Source organism: Brachycentrus maculatus, unplaced genomic scaffold (assembly GCF_059751285.1).
Source record: "Brachycentrus maculatus isolate JH-2025_06_01 unplaced genomic scaffold, ASM5975128v1 h1tg000129l, whole genome shotgun sequence".
Taxonomy (NCBI): domain Eukaryota; kingdom Metazoa; phylum Arthropoda; class Insecta; order Trichoptera; family Brachycentridae; genus Brachycentrus; species Brachycentrus maculatus.
In genome coordinates, this window is record NW_028280882.1 from 392228 (window position 1) to 410826 (window position 18599).

Sequence of the window (18599 nt, forward strand, 5' to 3'; positions counted from 1 at the left end):
CGAACATATAATAACAGGGAGCCGTCATAACGATGCACCTTGTGTTGTGACGGGCACAGATGGCCGGGAATGCAATAAAAGGAGATATTGAAAAACTATATTGGCCGAGAAAAAATGGACATCTGTCATAAATGAGTTTGCGAGTATAGCGAAACCTCGATACAACGGACTGATTGGGGGTAGCGGATGTCCGTTAAAGACGAGTACGTTATATATATATATATATGTATTTTTAACCCTTATCCGCACGCGATGGTGCATAGGGCACTGCATCCTATAAACGCAGTGTTATATCTTGATCATGGACAAATAAAGGAAAGGGTGATCAGCTCTCCGCTTCAGGTACCAGTCTAGGGTAATATTGAATAAATATATTTATTTATTTGTAAATAAATATATATATTTACTTATATTTATTTGACCCCCCCCCTGGAAATCGAACCCGGGACGTACAGTATGGTAGCCAAGCGTGCTGACCATTACACTACGGAGGCGGACGGCAAATAAGAATCGGTTTTAAATTATTATTACTATTGTTATTTTAATATGAACACTGTGTTTAGATATTTAAAAAAAATAGCAATACAGAACAGAAACCAAATTCTATTTATTGTTTTCAATTGTTTTATTGGTATGCACTTTTACGTTTTGAGACATAATTTGTGATTCTCATGGCTGCTAAAAAAAATTATATGTAGCGACACTTGAATATAATATGAAAAGGGCGTTTTTTTTAAACATTTGTCCGTTATATCCTAAGTTCGTTAAATACATGTCCGTTATATCGAGGTTTTACTGTATATGAATAAAACGAGATTTTCGCTCATCATATATGATACCAGTGGCGCTTATTAAAGACAATAAAATTCAAACGGAAAAAGATATTACTTTAACTAGAGTTAAGTTTTTAGTGACATTTCTTGGTGGAACTACATTTAATATAATAAAGCGACAACTAAGTATATTATTTACTTTAATTATTAATACAAATGGAAATAAAGCTATACAATTGTTGTTTAATTATATAATTACTTAAACGCCAAAGATACCCAAGACTCTTCTTTAGATAAGTATCGCATTTCTCGTAGTAACTGCTTTCAGATAAATTGTATTGATGTATTTTTTTTGGATAATTAAACTAAATGTATATTAGGTATTTAAATAATTAATTGAATTTCAACGCACCTATCTAAAAAATAAGAAAAAAATTATTAAAATATGCTTACGCGTGAATTATTATCAACCTTTTACGGGATGACCCCCAAATAAAATAGAATAAATAAATAAAAATAAAAAAATATTCAGGAGCCGAACACATCATAAGAAAGTAAATAAAATGTTTTTTTTTACTCATTCTGTATCAAACAGAATAAACAAAAGAGACAGTTTTTATTTTTTTTATTTTAATAATTATTAAATACAAATAACAATATAAACTTTTATCGGCGGCAATTCTACTGTTACCTAAAAACAATCAAATTAAAAATCAGTAGGTTATTTTACTTTTTATTAAAAACTCTTTGCAATTTCTTATTTTCCGTACATACACAATTAAGCGCATAGGACACTGCATAAAATTGATGCAGCATTATCTTGAGAGTTAGGTAGGATCGTGAAGATAACGGAACCTCCGCACTCAAAAAATATTTATAGATTGAGAATAATTTAAACGTACCTACCTACGAAAATGACAATATGCACAGCATTTTACAATTGACATATTTCAAATATTGACATCTCAATATAGATGCAGAAAAATATGGAAGTCTGGGTATGAACATTACACACAACCTGTCATAGGGTGGTTTAAGTGATCACTTAATACACGTGTAATATTCACTATTCTACCTATGAGTGACAACTACAGCACTCAATTTTCGGAAGTTATATGTATGTATCCTTTAATCGACACGTTCTTTAACATGTGAGTTCTCGGCACCATCTATGGTTGATTTTATTGATTTTTTTTTTATTTAGCAGAGAGAGCGAGAGAGACCTTCATGAAATAAATGCAAGATTCTTCCGGAATTAATTTAGAATAGTAAGAGACGCTTAAAAACATGATATATGTAAAAAAAAATATATAAATTTCATAATCATGCACTTATTTTATTCACAATGTTTTGAGTGTGTCCTAATCTTTGTTTACAAAACTGGGTTTGCCCACTCAGGAGTTACATATTTATATAATATGAAGTGAACCAACCCAGATTTGTGAAGAGAGATTTGGACACACTCAAAATATTGTAAATATAAATATTTTGAATTTATATTGTGTGTTCTTTTCTTTGTAATGGCTTTTAAGTTGCAAGTATTTAAATAATAAAAAAACGCGAGTATGACAGTATAGTTTGCTATTCGCTGCACTACGGAGGCTGATCGATAATATATAAAATTTTATCTATATCGTCCGCCTCTGTAGTGTAATGGTCAGCACGCTCGGCCACCGTTCTGGAGGTCCCGGGTTCGATTCCCAGGGGGGTCAAATAAATATAAGTAATTTTTTTACTGTAATATTTATTCAATATTACCCTGGACTGATACCTGAAGCGGGGGGCTGATCACCTTTCCTTCGTGTGTAAACGATCAAGATAACACTGTGTTCATATGTATGAAGCAGCGCCCTATGCACCATTGGGGTGCGGATAAGGGTTTTATTATTTTTATTATTATTATCTATATTTGGCAAGTTATGGGTGCTATGAAAATTTTTATAGCATATGTTGCTATAGATATAAAAATGGTGACACGGCGGTGATTATCGATTATAAAATACGTGAGCAATAAATTAAAGTACTTTGACTTCCTAAATTTATCTATGGGCATGCAAAATAATGCATAAATAATAATATGTCACTAGAAAATAGTAAGGTAGGTACTTCGAACCTATTTAATCATATTTCACGATAATAAAAACGGTAAATCAATACTCAAACGCAGGTAACCTTAAAAATAACGTGCTAGGTTTCTTAGAAAAAAGCCTCTGTTCATTATTTAAAGTCGTTACATAACTTATACAAAAAAAACACAGAGTTCAATTCCCGACTGGGTTAACACGTTCACTACACAAAAAATAATAACAGAAATAATAAATGATTTTTTTATCGAATAAAAGTAATGTCGATTTGCCTATTTTTTTTAATTTCCTAACATTTAAATGACTCAGAAATCTAGCTACGGCTTATCCAACACCGCATATCATGGCCCTACTTATGCTTCAACGTTATAACATTTAAAACATATACCTATTTGTGAGTCGATTTACTATTTATGTTTAAAGTTACTTTAATTTTATGTAATTCATGAGTGAAAAAATCTAGGCAAAACATTCACTAGAAGTTGTTTTTCTACATAGTTAAAATGTTAACTTCCATATGTAATCAATGCTTGAAAAAAGGTATACTTAAAGGTTTAAAATTTAAATCTCTAGGTAAATTTATCATTTATGATAAATTTTGCATGCATTATTTTTTGTATTATCATTTGAATCTGCACAGTAAAAAAATAACATGAAAAAAAAGAGTTTTTACATAGGTAAACACTACATAATATTTAAAAACAGCGTAGGTATTTTTTAACTTTGTAGAAAAATAACGATCCAATTAAAAATATTTGAAAATATTCCAAAATATTAAATTGATAAATCGTTCAAAGATGGCGTTATACTCAAAAACATAACGGCATGGTATTTTGACAACTCGAAAAATTAAATTATTAATTTATATACAAGTAATTAGGGTCATGTTTGGTTATTATATTTAAATAATGTAATTAATTGAAATCCCAATATTATGGTATTTAATTATGTACATGCTAGTTTAGAATTATAGTTTTAGAGCTATAGTTAAATAAATTAGCGTGATAGATGTTTGAGGTTAAAATTGCACAATATCTTGCACAATTCGTTGTAATTTCATTTTATAAGACTTACCCATTTTAGATGATGGTGTCACCAATGATGTTGAATAGTAAAACAACAATTAACTAAAGTTCACAAATATGTTAATAAAATAAACAAATAAATAATATGAACGTAAATTCAGAAGCAATTTACGCAATCCTCATATAAACTTATTTCAAAATATTGCGAAATTTTTTCAAACACAAAAAATATTTTACACTTATATTATAATGAAATGAAAATAATGTTTTTTTTTTAATAAAATATCTTTCTGTCACAATCACTAAGTTTATATAATTCTTAAGTTTATTAACTGTCACTAATTTGTTAACTATTTTTAGTAAAGTAATACAAAATGATATCGCGGAACGAGCCGGTATCTCAGAAAACGACGAGCGATACCCCCAACAGACAACCTTACCTGCCAGAACCTGGCGCAAGACTGATTGTTCCCGAAATGGTTCACACACGAGCTTCCGTTCTAAGCACGTCGGTCGGTCGCCACTTCGCTACAAAACCGGAACAAAAATAAAGACTCACGTTGCGAAAGGGTGTGACACCGAGCGTACATGTGCGTTTATTTACAAACAATAAGTATACCCTTTTTAAGAAATACTATTTTACAAGCATTCACAGTACTGGAGTACGAATTATACGTTCGGGTACGTTCGGGCAGTCTTCGGAAATTCGGGAAAATCATTTACTGGGTTTATTGTACAGAATCTTAGGAGCTTTTTTTTATGACGGAAGGAAATAGGTACTTTACGTCTTAGGGTAAAGAAAAACTACGGCCGCAAAATACACTGAAATCTTTTTTGTATATTTTTCAATCAATATTTTATTTTTCTATAATTCTGTTTTTTTGTTTATCGTTATCTCCTTCTTCGTCTAATTATAAAGTATGTAACAATATCATTTTAAAGGGATATTCGCAAACACAGAATTCATTCCACTGAAGACCACCGGAGATGTCAGATGTGTGTTTACGCCCGATTTTTTTTTAAGGATGTACCTATTTTAATTTTTTTTGTTGTTTAGAATATTTAGGCACAGAAAAAAGTTAACTCCTCATCTTTCAATAACTATTTTCTTTTCAAAAACATTTAATTATTACGAAGAAAAAAATATTTTTTTGTAATGCAAAAACGATACTTATTTACACGTACATTAAAAAAATATAAATTTTGTGTTTATAATAATAATGAGATTTTTATAAAATGTCACAATTTATGTACATATTTACTATTTTTTTCAAAAATATTGTTTTAAATATTGATTTCCGAAAACTCAACTGAAAAAATACATATATATATATATATATATATATATATATATATATATATATATATATATATATATATATATATATATATATATATATATATATATATATATATATATATATATATATATATATATATATATATATATATATATATATATATATATATATATATATATATATATATATATATATATATATATATATATATATATATATATATATATATATATATATATATTTATATATATATTAGAATAAATGTTATATGTAAGTAAATCTTTTCCTATTTGAATTACAAGATTTTTTTTATATTATTCATTGACATCTCAACACAGATGAAGTCTGGGTATTTACGGGGCTTACGACCGTAATTACCCAAATTTCCATATTCTTCTTGATCTTTGTTGAGAAGTCAAAATGTAAAAAAAGTGGTAAAAATCTAGATTTGTGAACAAATATTTGGACACACTCGAATCGTTGTAAATTATTTACTTACTTTAACTGATAAAAAGCGCACCATTGTGTCCCAAATAGTGGAGTGCTTGACAAATCCGAACCGAATAACTTATCTCCGGGTGAGATATGGACCACACCCCTTTATTCCGACGGGGCATCTTATTATAAATATTATTCCACCTAGTTAACCTTTCCCTCCCGGTGATATGTATTTACTACAACTCCACTTTAAAAATGAGAATATCAATATTAAATAAAATAAAAACGGGCCTAGAAATTTTATATTCCTCCGTAATATAATAACGTATTACATAAAAGTATTATAATATAAAGTTATTCATTTGCAGCGACGGAAATAAATTATTTCAGAAAAAAATCGGGGATAAAATCACCAATACACAAACGTTTCTCAGTGTGTGCGTGCGTGCTGTGCTTTGCGTATACGCGTTACGTATTTAGTAGCGCCAGTAGCGCACAGGTCGTCCTTCGTGGCGGTCATGTCGCTACGCTAGCTATTGCGGCTACTTGCGATGTGTTTTTTTTCTCGTTTTCAGATACTCACCAGAGCTAACGTTACAAAATTGTTAAATTTCAATTTCAACTATGCTCAATGAAAGCAACATTTAGTCATATTCACATATTTACCATTTTTAAATCACGTTTTCATATGGTGCACAAAATACATATCACCGTTGCACGCGGAAGTTTCTAAGCACCGTAAGGGAAAGGTTAGCTTATTCACAGCCAACCCCGAAGGCTGAAGATTGAAGATGTCATTCGGCATTCAGACCGAAACGCTCTAAGGATATTATTATGACCAGACTTGTTATGAGACGCATACTAAATTTCTATAAACTGATATTGTATTCTGTAAATTGTTTTTTATTATCCAGCCATTTTCAGAAGTGAACAATGTGACAATATAGCGGTCGCGGTCCAAGAATATATATTTTTTTTTGTGTCCGCCTCCGTGGTGTAATGGATAGAGAGTTTAGCTACCTGGCTTGAGGTACCGAGTTCGATTCCTAGGGGGGTGAAAATAGATATAAGTGATTTTACACTCTAATATTTATTACAATAAATATAACTCAGGACTGGTCCCTGAAGCACAGGCAGGGACCTGTTAACGATTAAGACAACACTGCATTTGTCTTGATCGTTTGTCTTGTCTACAGGGTTTGAAGAAGAAAGTAGACGTCGTCTTTCCGGAAATCTGTTGGAGGACGATCAACCCGTCCGGCTTCTCGTAAGGAGTTTTACGTGGTTTCCTCCCAGCAATGAGCAAATGCTGACAAGTTCCTGATTGGCCCACACTTAATTATCCCTCCTGTTCTTTAGCTAGAAGAAGCAAAAATCCACATAATGATCTAAATATAACCTTGTACATAATTTAAAAAAAAAAAGATGTCTCTGTTCGTGGATTGAGCGTTTAGAGAATTTATATCTAATTAACTATCTAACCATCACACCGCTTCTTCGTAGGGGCAGGCAGAGAGAACAGAACGCCACACCACTCTGTCTTTGCAAACATTCCTCGCTTCTTCGACATCATGCATCTCTTCATACATTCCCGCCGATTATTCCGACTTCAAACGCCAGATTGCTAAAACTCTTTTATTCATGTAGGAATAAATTCTTTAATTTCTCTCTAATTTATTTTTGTTTATTCTACAGGTATAGGTTATGTAATTTAAAAAAATATCATTTGTTTATATTTACAGAGTGTTCAGTCGCTTCAAAATTATACATTTTATGAGAAATGAGGAATATTGAAAACACCTGATATCCATAATATTATGTACGCTAAAGGTTTAAACGGACCCTTTCCTCCCCTACTTAGAGACTGAGGTCAACCTAGTTAATTTCAATACAATAACAATGCATAGTGATTGTTATATTTGTATTGGGTAGGTGTCACTTCTCATACACATTGTACTTTCTAAACAAAAATATATGAATATTTCAAATAATAAAAAAGTCCCTTGGGTAAGAAACTTGTAAGTGTCCAAACTTTTATATATTTGTCATTGATGAGATATCTATTAATAGGCTTTAAATAGAGTAATGCAAGCTACTTAATATACCTTAGTCTCAATAACAGACATTTTCTGCACGAGTTATACACGGGTCTATACATACATACATATAATTAATATAAGTATTTAATAAAAGAAAATTTTAAATTCCGTATTTTTTTAAATCCGAATACTTACTGCATTTCATGTTTGTCTTATCTACAGCAAATGTATTAATCGTAAGTTTTATTTATTTATACATTTCACATGCTCTACTATCCATATTATTAATAAAAATGTGTATTTCGTCCTATTTTTAAAAAATATTATTTATACCAATTCAAAGATTTCTAGCGATTAAAAGATTTCCGGAATCTAGAGATGGCCTTTTAAAAATTATCGATAGTATTTTTTACATTTTTTAGACCCATTTCATTATATTTTTTATTTATTTAGATGAATAATTTGATCAAAGTTTTACAGCTTTTAACCAACCTTCGTAATCTAAGGTGATTTATTTTCATCGTACCTATGAACCTCTTGCAATTTTTCAATTCAAGTCAATTCATTAAAATAAATGTTTTATTTTTCTTGTGAATAGTAAACACCCAAATGTAAAATGGAATTAATTTTTTCGCTTATATTAAATATCATAAATTAATATCTTAATAATTATATTTACTATGTGTGAACTGTGTACTGAGACAAAAAATATATATATATTTTTTTTACTTAATACTGTCATATTTTTTATACAATTTCTGTACATTTCTACTTAATACAATCTAATAATTGCGCGGACTTTTTACTTCTTTTTTGTTGATAGTATCATGTTATGCATTAGAAGAAATATTACTGGGGAACATATATTTTTTATGGTACAAGGGAGCTTTCTTGTTTAGTTTTCTACTGTACAAGTCTGTATATGTTTAAAGTGTTCGTTAAGTTTCTTTTTAAGAGTGTTTGTGTATTATGTATTTTAAATTTCCAAGTAAAAATTGCAAGAAGGGGGTTTCTCGAAAGCGTGCGAGGAAGATAAGTGCACACCACTCAAAAAGTTGTAGTGTTGTCATATCAATGACTAGACTGCCAACACCGGTGTGTCACAAGATTGCTGACACCACGACCATTGTTGGTCCATACAAGTGTAAGGAGAAACAGGAGATGAAAATGACATATTATAGAATACGAAATGTCCTTTATCGAAGACAAAAGGGAAGAACCATTGTACCCACAAAACGATTCGGATATTCATGCGCAGTTGATGTATTCAATATTTTAATATTAGTTCGGAAAAAATAAAGTAAATTTCTTACAATATATAAACAATTTTTTATTTATTTCGTTAAATGATTCGGCAGCCACTTTGTAGAAATATCTATTTTTTTATTTTATTTTACTCGGGAATTATCACTATTTCTTAAAATTATTTGTGAAACGGGTTTCAATACGTTCCGCATCATTTTACGGTGTTTACATCAATAAAACACGTCGCAATATTTTTAATGTCGATCTATTTTCATAATATTTAGTAAGCCATTTCTTATCGAAATACGAGTACAGTAAAGAGAAAATTGTGGTAATATATTTATTTACATATTATTTAATAAGCATTAAGACTCCCCCAGCACTAATTAAAACCTCTTTGTTCCTTACATGTTCCGACCAATGAATCCCTAACATGCGCCTGTAGCACCACATCTCATACGCCCCCTGCTGCCCCCGTCCTCCCTGCCCGACAGACCACGTTTCGCTTCCATATAACTGTATGCCTCAGACAAGAGATTTGAATAAGTTTTTTTTCTAATTTTTAACTTATATTATTTTATTATTTTTTTTAGATTTATTCTGGAATGCTGCTATTCTTGCTTGTTTTATCCGGCCAACATTTTCTGATTTTGATAGACCATCCTAAATAATTTTGCTGTCCAAATTCATTTAATTGTTTAATATTTATTGTAATAAGCACACGTTATGACAGCATAAGTTTTTTGAATAAATAAAAAAAAATATTTTACGCAATACACATGAGCAATTTGGATTTTAAAATAATACAAAAAAAACTTTGAGGTGATTCCAAGAAACAGTCTAAACAATTGAATTCAAAAACGACACGACATGAACTCCTCCATATGCATTTTTAATTGTAATGCTTTTTGATTAGTGCACAACTGGGAAAAATATAATAATGCCAAGTCATACTAATTCAGGTGTTGCCATCTTGTTGTTTTATTAAATAATTCGTTACACTTAAATTATGGCCACGAAATATTGTTCTTAGAAGGACATACAATTATAATGCAAAATAAGATATTTATCTCGTTAAGAAGAAATTTATGGACCAATATGTATTTTACGGGAATTTTCGTGGTTCTTAAAATCCTTTAGATGATCGATTCCAATTAATTTTCTATTAAATGGACCTGAACTAAATATCACACCAAAGGCTTCCGAGAAAATCAAAATATTAAAATTTATAAAAAAATGTTTTAACAATGCTTTTGTTTTTCCTTATGGGTACATTTTTGGATTTCCCGTAGTTTTCTTTTCCTTGTAAAAGTGACTGAGGAGTTTTTTTTAATAATACGAATATCCTTTGTTTAATCTCATTAATATTTCCAAGCAATATCTAACGTCCAAAAACATTTATTTCAATGAATGATTGATCCCGCACTTAATAAAAAAATATTATATCATATAATAATAATAATAAAAATAAATCTTTATTCTAGCTTGACTAAGTGGTGGGTGCAATACTTAGTCAGCCATATATGTTTCACAACATTTTTTTTTATAAAAAGAAATTAAAAGTAATAAACAATTAAAAATAAAAATAATGAAAAGAAACGGTGAAAAAAAAAAAGGAAATTTGGAGAGATGTAGATGAAGATTATATTAGATTATTAATATGAAGTGATGATAATTTTTTTTCATTTTACATTTATTACATATTATAGTTTTGCATATTAACTGAGTTCATGCTCAGTTTATTGAGGTTGGATCTAAAAATCTGAATGAAAGTGATTTTGCATATTTTTAATTTTTGTATTTAAATCTAATATCTACAATGCAAACAAAAACATGACATTATTTTAAGATGTAACTTACCTTGAAATTAATAAACACGAATACATACATACATATAGGAAATTCATCATTATACATCGGTTTCCGTATATAAAACTCCATTAAAGATATTAAAAAAAACTTATTCATTTACTGCTTTTTTATCTTAATTCTATTTAAAAAGTACTTCTCGACGTACGGTACGTCTCGAACCCGGTAGAAATCTCTGTAAGTGGTTATTTACTAATATTATAATACTAACATTTTTGTAAAAAAAATATATATATAAAAGTAAAAATGACTTACTGCAAAGTAAATGTTTTAAAAATGAATAATATTGAAAATACGGTCTACATTATTTTATTTTATCATTTTTGATTTAATACCACAATCAAAATTATTTCAACGATTTTTTTACATGAATCATTTACTTCCACGGACATTTTGAAATGTGGGCGTTCCTATCTTCTGAGGTAGTTAATATATATATTTTTCTACTAGCCTTAATATCAGTTTTTATCTCAGCGTCATAAATAAAGACCTTGCCACATTTTAAAAATTATAGCAAAACTCAATTAGTTACGAAATTTCTGAAATTTCGGCTGGCAGACGCAGCATTCTTGGCCCGATCTTTACACCTGTACATTTTCTAATTTAAATTCCGCGTCCAAAATTGAGGAAAGGGCACCTTTAGGAGCAGCCAGGACGATAAGGAGGCCAAATTAAGTATAAATGCGATGCCCGAGTGGATGATCCTAACATCAGTATGGCCGGCGCGGTAAAGGCCTATAATTACACCTAATTATATTACTGATAATACGGGTCGTAACAAGGTACATACGCAGAACTATTCCAACATTTTGACATCTCGACATAGATGAAGAAGAATGTGGAAGTCGATCACTTTATACACGAGAAATATTCAACAATCTACACATGATTGACAGCCACACTTTTCAATTAAACCCTTTGTCTGATTTTTAATAAAGATTTTATTTTGAAAAAGAAAAGGTGTTTTTTTCTTCTAAAAATGATCTAATGCATTATTGCTAGGCATTGATATTTTCCAGATTTTATTGAATGTTTAAGCATAGAGAATTTTTATCTGCTTTTAAAACTGATTTTATAAATACAAAAGTTTTCCATCTAGTATTTATAGCGCGAAACATTTTTTTTCCCGTAGGTATGTAGTACAGGCAATCGGGCAAAGGATTTAATTTCAGTTTTAATTTACTCAACCGTTAATTATTTCAATCGTTCTACTTGTATATATATCATATGAACCTTAGAGGTCTGCTCACTGTATCCCGCGCTTAGAATAAAATAAAACAAAACTGAGTTTAGAATTAAATAAATGTAAAAACAATTCAAAGTATCGAATTGCATCTTTAAATAGTAAATTTCATCACACATTTTCAATAGGATAGCTTCCTGAAGATTGCTACTGTAATAGTGTACGAAACATTGACAGAAAGTACTACCGGACCAATACATGGTACAGTTACATAAAATAAGCTAGCAAAAAGAGCGGTTTTATTTCTTAAATAAAGGTTAGGATTTTAAATGGCTAGGAATTTGTAATATGTTATTTAAAATCCCCTCTCTCAAAAATTTATTAGCCTTCATTCAGACATTTACTCGTATATGTTTATAAAATATATATTTTTTGAAATCAGCTTTAAGGTACATATATAATATTGTAGCCTCATTTATGTTTTACGATATGTTGTTTATTGTAAAAGGTAATTCGATTATAAATTTCCATAAATCATTCATAACAATCTAATTATTTGCGGCGATTTTCCTCAAATCGGATCGATAGATCTCATGCAATCGCCAAATTAAAACAGTACTAATTTCAGGTTGATTTTTGAAATTGAACTCTAAACATATTTCGGAATTCGAATGGGCCAGAAAAAAGGCGAACTTTTTAAAATTAAACGAAGAACATGGAATAGGTTTCTGGAGGGGAAATTGGTATAATTATTGCCTCGGGCCAAACTTCTTCAGTAGTTCACTGATCCGCCGCCGGGGAGCGTGGCGCTAGTTGCATTTTTTTTATCCCTTTACGGTTTCGATTTTTTGTTTCATATTTTGGATTATAAAATTGCATTGGCGCCTCGCAGATAAAAACAATCGTTTTATTTATTAGAAAATAACGTAAAAACGTAAAATATTCATTTAATTTATTGTTTAATATTTTACATTAAAAAATAATTTGTAACTTTGTGGTATGGTAATATAACACTTTTCTTATCATTAATCGTTCACATTGAATAATACTACTTGAAACTCTACTTATCGACTGCTGGTTTCGGAATAAACCAATCTATTATCAAGTCGACTCTAGTCTACTGTAGATGGCTGGTTTAATTCAATTGCTAAAACACAGTTTTTATTGCATTGATCAATACTAGAATATGCAGATTGCCAACTTTGCATGAAGATATCATCCCTCAAGGACATCGTAATGTAGTATTTTCATAGATATTTCTGTTTAAAAAAGCATGCAAATGTACAGAAATAAACATGTGAATATAATTTAATTAAAGAAGCTACAATTGTTAATATCGGTGGGATATCAATAATTTTACTTTTTTATAATTATTTCATACATTGATTACATTAAAAATAATGATAATATATAACCATTTTACCATTTTAATGCCATTACAAGGCAAAACAATAGTGATTTTATTTTATTTAAGGTGCTTTTAATAATAAAATACAATTTAGTAGGATGTTAAAATCAGTGTTTCATAATAACGTTTAATGTATAAATTGAATATAATATTTAAAATAAATACATAAATTAAAATGGAGTTGTACAAATAAGCCGCCAAATCTATAAATAAATGGTAATATGTTTTCAGTAGAACATTTGAACAATAGAATGATGATGAAATTTAATTCATGGCCATCTTACTTTTATAAATAAGTAGTTTACAGTAAAATCAATATCTATGAAATACTATACTATATGTCTTAAGGTAAATAGGATTTTTGTGATTTTTTTTATAACCGCCACACTACCACAGGCCGCAGTCCGAAGTTTCATCAAATTATGTTTGTATCTTAGTAAATGATTTATTATTATAAATATAGCTCCTTTACTATATGAATGCGCGGCGGGGTGAACGCAGCACGTGCGTGTAACGTGGCGCATGCGAAATTCATCAAACACTATGTAATTTATTTTTTGGCATAATATTACGTTGCAAAATACAAGTGTTCGGAAATTTCTGTATAAAGGATAACTACAAAGCTACGTGGATAAGTGGTGCGAGTGACCGCCTCCAGACATAAACTAAATCACAAATAACATTGTTATATAAATTTTGACATCTCAACGTAGAAGAAGAAGAATATGGAAGTCTGGGCATTTACAGGAGTTACGACCGTCATAATGTGGTTTAAGTGATAACTTAACACACGTGTAACATTTACCAATTTTACCCATTATTGACAACCACGCTACTCATATTCTTGAAACTTCTAGATATATTGATCAAACTCTAAACACAGTATGCGAAAGTTCACTACAGACACATCTATGGTGGGATGAGGAAAGTTTTAGTAAGCAGAGACTCTTGCATTTATAACTGAGGTCTAAATCCTGGATTATTTTCACATACTTGAAAAACGCTTAAAAACATTATTTTCTATTTTTATTTAAGCTAATAATTTAACAAGTTTAAAATTTTATGTTACCACATAAACAAATTCAAACTTTCAAACTTTAAAGCTAAATTGTTCGAAATCTTATAAACCTAAAAAGGTAATTCTATTCCCTGTCCTTTCCTTTTCTTCTTTTCCTATCACTGTCATCTCCTTTTCTCTTTATCCCATCCTTGTCTCATGTCTCTTCTTATATATAGACTTTTCTTATGCATAGTTAAGAAGAACTGTAATTGGTACACTGGTTTTTTTTGTATTCTAATTTATCATACATATATTGTAACAGTTGTTTTCCCTTAAAAAAATCGATTTATTTATGTTGTAAATAAAAAAAAATATTTACAACATTTTGAATGTGTTCAAATACTTAATCGCAAAATAACTCTCAATTCAATATAATCCAGATTTTTCCACAAGTATTTGGACACACTCAAAATGTTGTAAAAATTAACTGATTAAATGTAAATGAATATTTTTCTTTCGTTATAATCAATTTATAAATTGTAGTCTAGTCACCATATTTATTATTAATTAATTATTATTGTCCATTTAAATATCCAGCTAAGAATTAATCTCTTGAGTGAGTAAATGAATAAAGTAAGTGGCATTATTATTTCAAAACAAATAACTAAAATTATATTACGTTCTTGTTTTTATCATGGTTGAACAAATTTCATTGCAAGAAATATAATTTATGAGTGTTAATTTTCTTTCCTCGTTATTCTTGAAAATACAAATCTAAGAAGGCTGTAAATTTAATTATTGCTTTTGTATATTTAACATTAAAAATATTTAGAACTTAACCCTTTAAAGCTTTATTTCATGCATTATTGTATTAACTAAACGTATAAAAAAATCAAATATATCAATCATTTTACAACTTATATTAAATATTTTTATAATATGATATAACAAAACATTATTTTAAATTTTTATTAAAAACTTTAAAAATATTTAATTTTTGTCACATTACTGAAAAACGGTTTTTAATTTACTCGTATTATTTAAAAGAACAACCCTCTTCTTCATACAGCTTCTAAATTAAGGTTTTTTAACTCAGTACTAGTACTCATTTCCTGGGTAAATTGATTTTAATGATAAAAAAACATATAATTTGTATTCGAAGCACTAACTTTGTGATTTTCCATTTAATAATTAAAATGTAACTTTGTTTTTAAATCACTATTAATACTATTAATCAGTCTTGATAATGAAGCGCTTAGCTTCGAAACCGGTAGACATTATAGTTAAGTTATAATAAAATATTTTTAGTGATTTTAAAACAAAGTTACATTTTAATTATAAAAAAAATTACCTAGTTTACATTATATAAAGTGACTGCCCAATTAATACATGAAACAAAATTACTCATAAAAAAATTATATCAGTCTGGTAAAATCGGAAGAAACCCAATCAATAATAACATTTAAATAAAATAATTTAAAATCTAATGTTTTTGTAATCACCTATAGATAAAAACGTGTAGTTTTTTTTAAAACTAATCGTGTGAAATAAAATTCAATTAGTAGTCTAATACAAGTGTTTAATTTTTAATAATTGTCTAAAGATCTATCTGAAGACATTTGAATTTTCTTTTCCTTTTACGCGTTTTCATATGTGTATTAAGTAGAAACCAGCCGTGTGAAATCAAATCAATTAGATGTGTAATACAAGTGTTTAATTTTTAACAATAATTGTCTAAATATCTATCTGAAGACATTTGAATTTTCTTTTCTTTTTACGCGTTTTCGTATATGTATTTAGTAAAAATCAGCCGTGTTAAATAAAACTCAATTGTTGGTCTAATACAAGTGTTTAATTTTTAATAATTGTCTAAAGATCTATCTGAAGACATTATAACCCTTTTTGTCCTTTTACGCGTCTTCATATATTTGGTCAAACGTGCCAAATAAAGTGTTAAGTCGTCACAATAACTCTTGCCAGCAATCTGCTGTAAAGTATAGTGATGATGTCTTCAAGTCGTTGCATGTTTCCTCTGGCTATATTATGCGCTTGTATAAGCATCGCCGGAGGCTCTCCACCTGCCTTGAGGTAATCCACCCCCCTTCTCCACCACGTCTCCTGTCTGCTACCCTGGCCGGCGTTTAGCGATTCCTTATTTCTTTTTTAAAAAGTACTGCCCTTACTTACATACATACATACTTCTCGAACTACATTCATAGTCGTGTCTGAAGAAATGAAATAAAATAGTAATCAAATCCTTTTCATGAATCCCAGAAAAATAATCAATGAATGGCGATTTTTTTTATAACCTTAAACCGTAAAACTTTAATTTCAAGTAATAAACGATGTGGATTATACTAGTTTAGTTCAAAGCAAATTCCCGTAAAACTTTTGGATGCAAATAAAGGAAAAAATGAATGTTCACGCGCGATTTTTTAACAATGAATATTTCTGATAACTTCTAACCGTCACAGAAATTCACAAATATTTTATTATACATACTGTAATTTCTTTTAATAATTTATGTTATTTTCTTATTATTTTGTTTTATTTTGCACAATTTAAATGCCATATGATCTTTCAGGATATCATGTACCAAAATCTTTCTTTAGAAATCGGGGTTTTCTCCACATAGGGGTTATTTTTTCATATATATGTATAACGAAAATAAACAAAAATGCTGTGAATAAAATAACTGATCAAATAATAATCCTCATAAAAAAATTAAATCAACTTTCCAGGCGTCTTCCAGGATGTGAATTGATATGTGTTCGGGAAGGATCTGGCATGCATTTAAGATAATGGTATCTGCTCAATAAAAGCTTACTCAACTCAACCATAGATGCTGCCGGACACTCACATATGAAACGACGTGTGAATTGTATGATATGATATTATTCATACGCTCCGTCAATACCCATACTTCCATTCCATCTATGTTAAGACCAAAAAAAGTAAAAATAACTACCAAATAGAGAAAACATAGATTTGAGAAAAGTATTTGGACACACTCAAAATGGTTTGTAAAGGTATTTCACGAAAACAAGTTTTACACGGTTAAATGTGCTGTAAATACATTTCAATACAGGTATTACACTGTACCATACATGCAGGGGCGTGCCTGCCATATAGGCAGAAAAGCAGTGCCTATCCTAAATTACCCGCGTGACATATAAAAACGCAACCAGTACCTACCCTACCTTAATAAGTAGTACCAGCTTACCTTAATACCTACCTTTACTGCCTACCCCAGTAAGTAGTACCTAGCTTACCTTTCTACCTAACTCTACTGCCCATCCTAATAAATTCTCCATGCACGCCACTGAATATAAGAGGAATTGCGGAAAACTTTATTATTAATATCATCGTACCTCTTTAAACATAAAGATTAAATCCACTCACAAGTAGGTATAGGCTAGCTAAAACTTATAAAATATATATATATAGGCTAAATAAAACTTTTATAGGCTAACTAAAACTTTTAAAGTGGAAGCCTAAGTAGGTCCAAGTTAAACGGTGTGTATAAGCCGTACCTAGATTTCAGTCTACGGCTGTCCAAACTTAAAACACAGTAAGGGACATTTTTTTGTAGTAGGTTTTTATTTTTATTTTGGACTAAGTAGAATATATGGTACTTAGTCCAAAAATGAAAATAAAAACTTACTGCAAAAAAGATGTCCCTTACTGTGTTTTGAGTTTGGACAGCGGTATACCTAGAACAGGGGTCGGCTGTTTGTCAAGTGAAAAGAGCCAAATTGTCATGGAAACAGGCAAATAAAGGAACCAAAGAGTCACATATATGTCATACATATGTATATGTAGAGGTGGATATTTGGGGCAAAGAAGTTAGTATCACACGACTCATCAGTTGCAATTGATATTGCGAAAACTAGCTTAATATCTTCGACTCGCTGCTCTGTTACATTAGAAGACATTTTGGAAATTCTATCTTGCACTGTTTTCGCAGATAGTGGGCGAAGAGCCGCAAACGTCTAGGTAAAAATACGTTTTGCTCGCGAGGCGCTTCTGCCGACCTCTGACCTAGAGTATACGGTTTTCCTATGTCTCAATAACAGATATTTTCTTTCCTACCTTTCTAGTTACCTCTACTGCCTACCCTAATTGGTCCTCTGTGCACGCCACTGCATACATGCGTATGTACATTGTACGACATATCCGCTACATTTATTCGCTCAACTTTTCAATTGGAGCATATTTATCGTCCTTGCATTTT

General features: G+C 29.9%; 1 protein-coding gene across 1 annotated transcript in view; it reads right to left on the reverse strand.

Annotated features, from left to right (window-relative positions):
- LOC148309343 (rhomboid-related protein 3-like) overlaps window positions 1-18599 on the reverse strand; it is a 289455-nt gene that overhangs the window by 139381 nt on the left and 131475 nt on the right. The gene's annotated exons all lie outside the window — the stretch shown is intronic.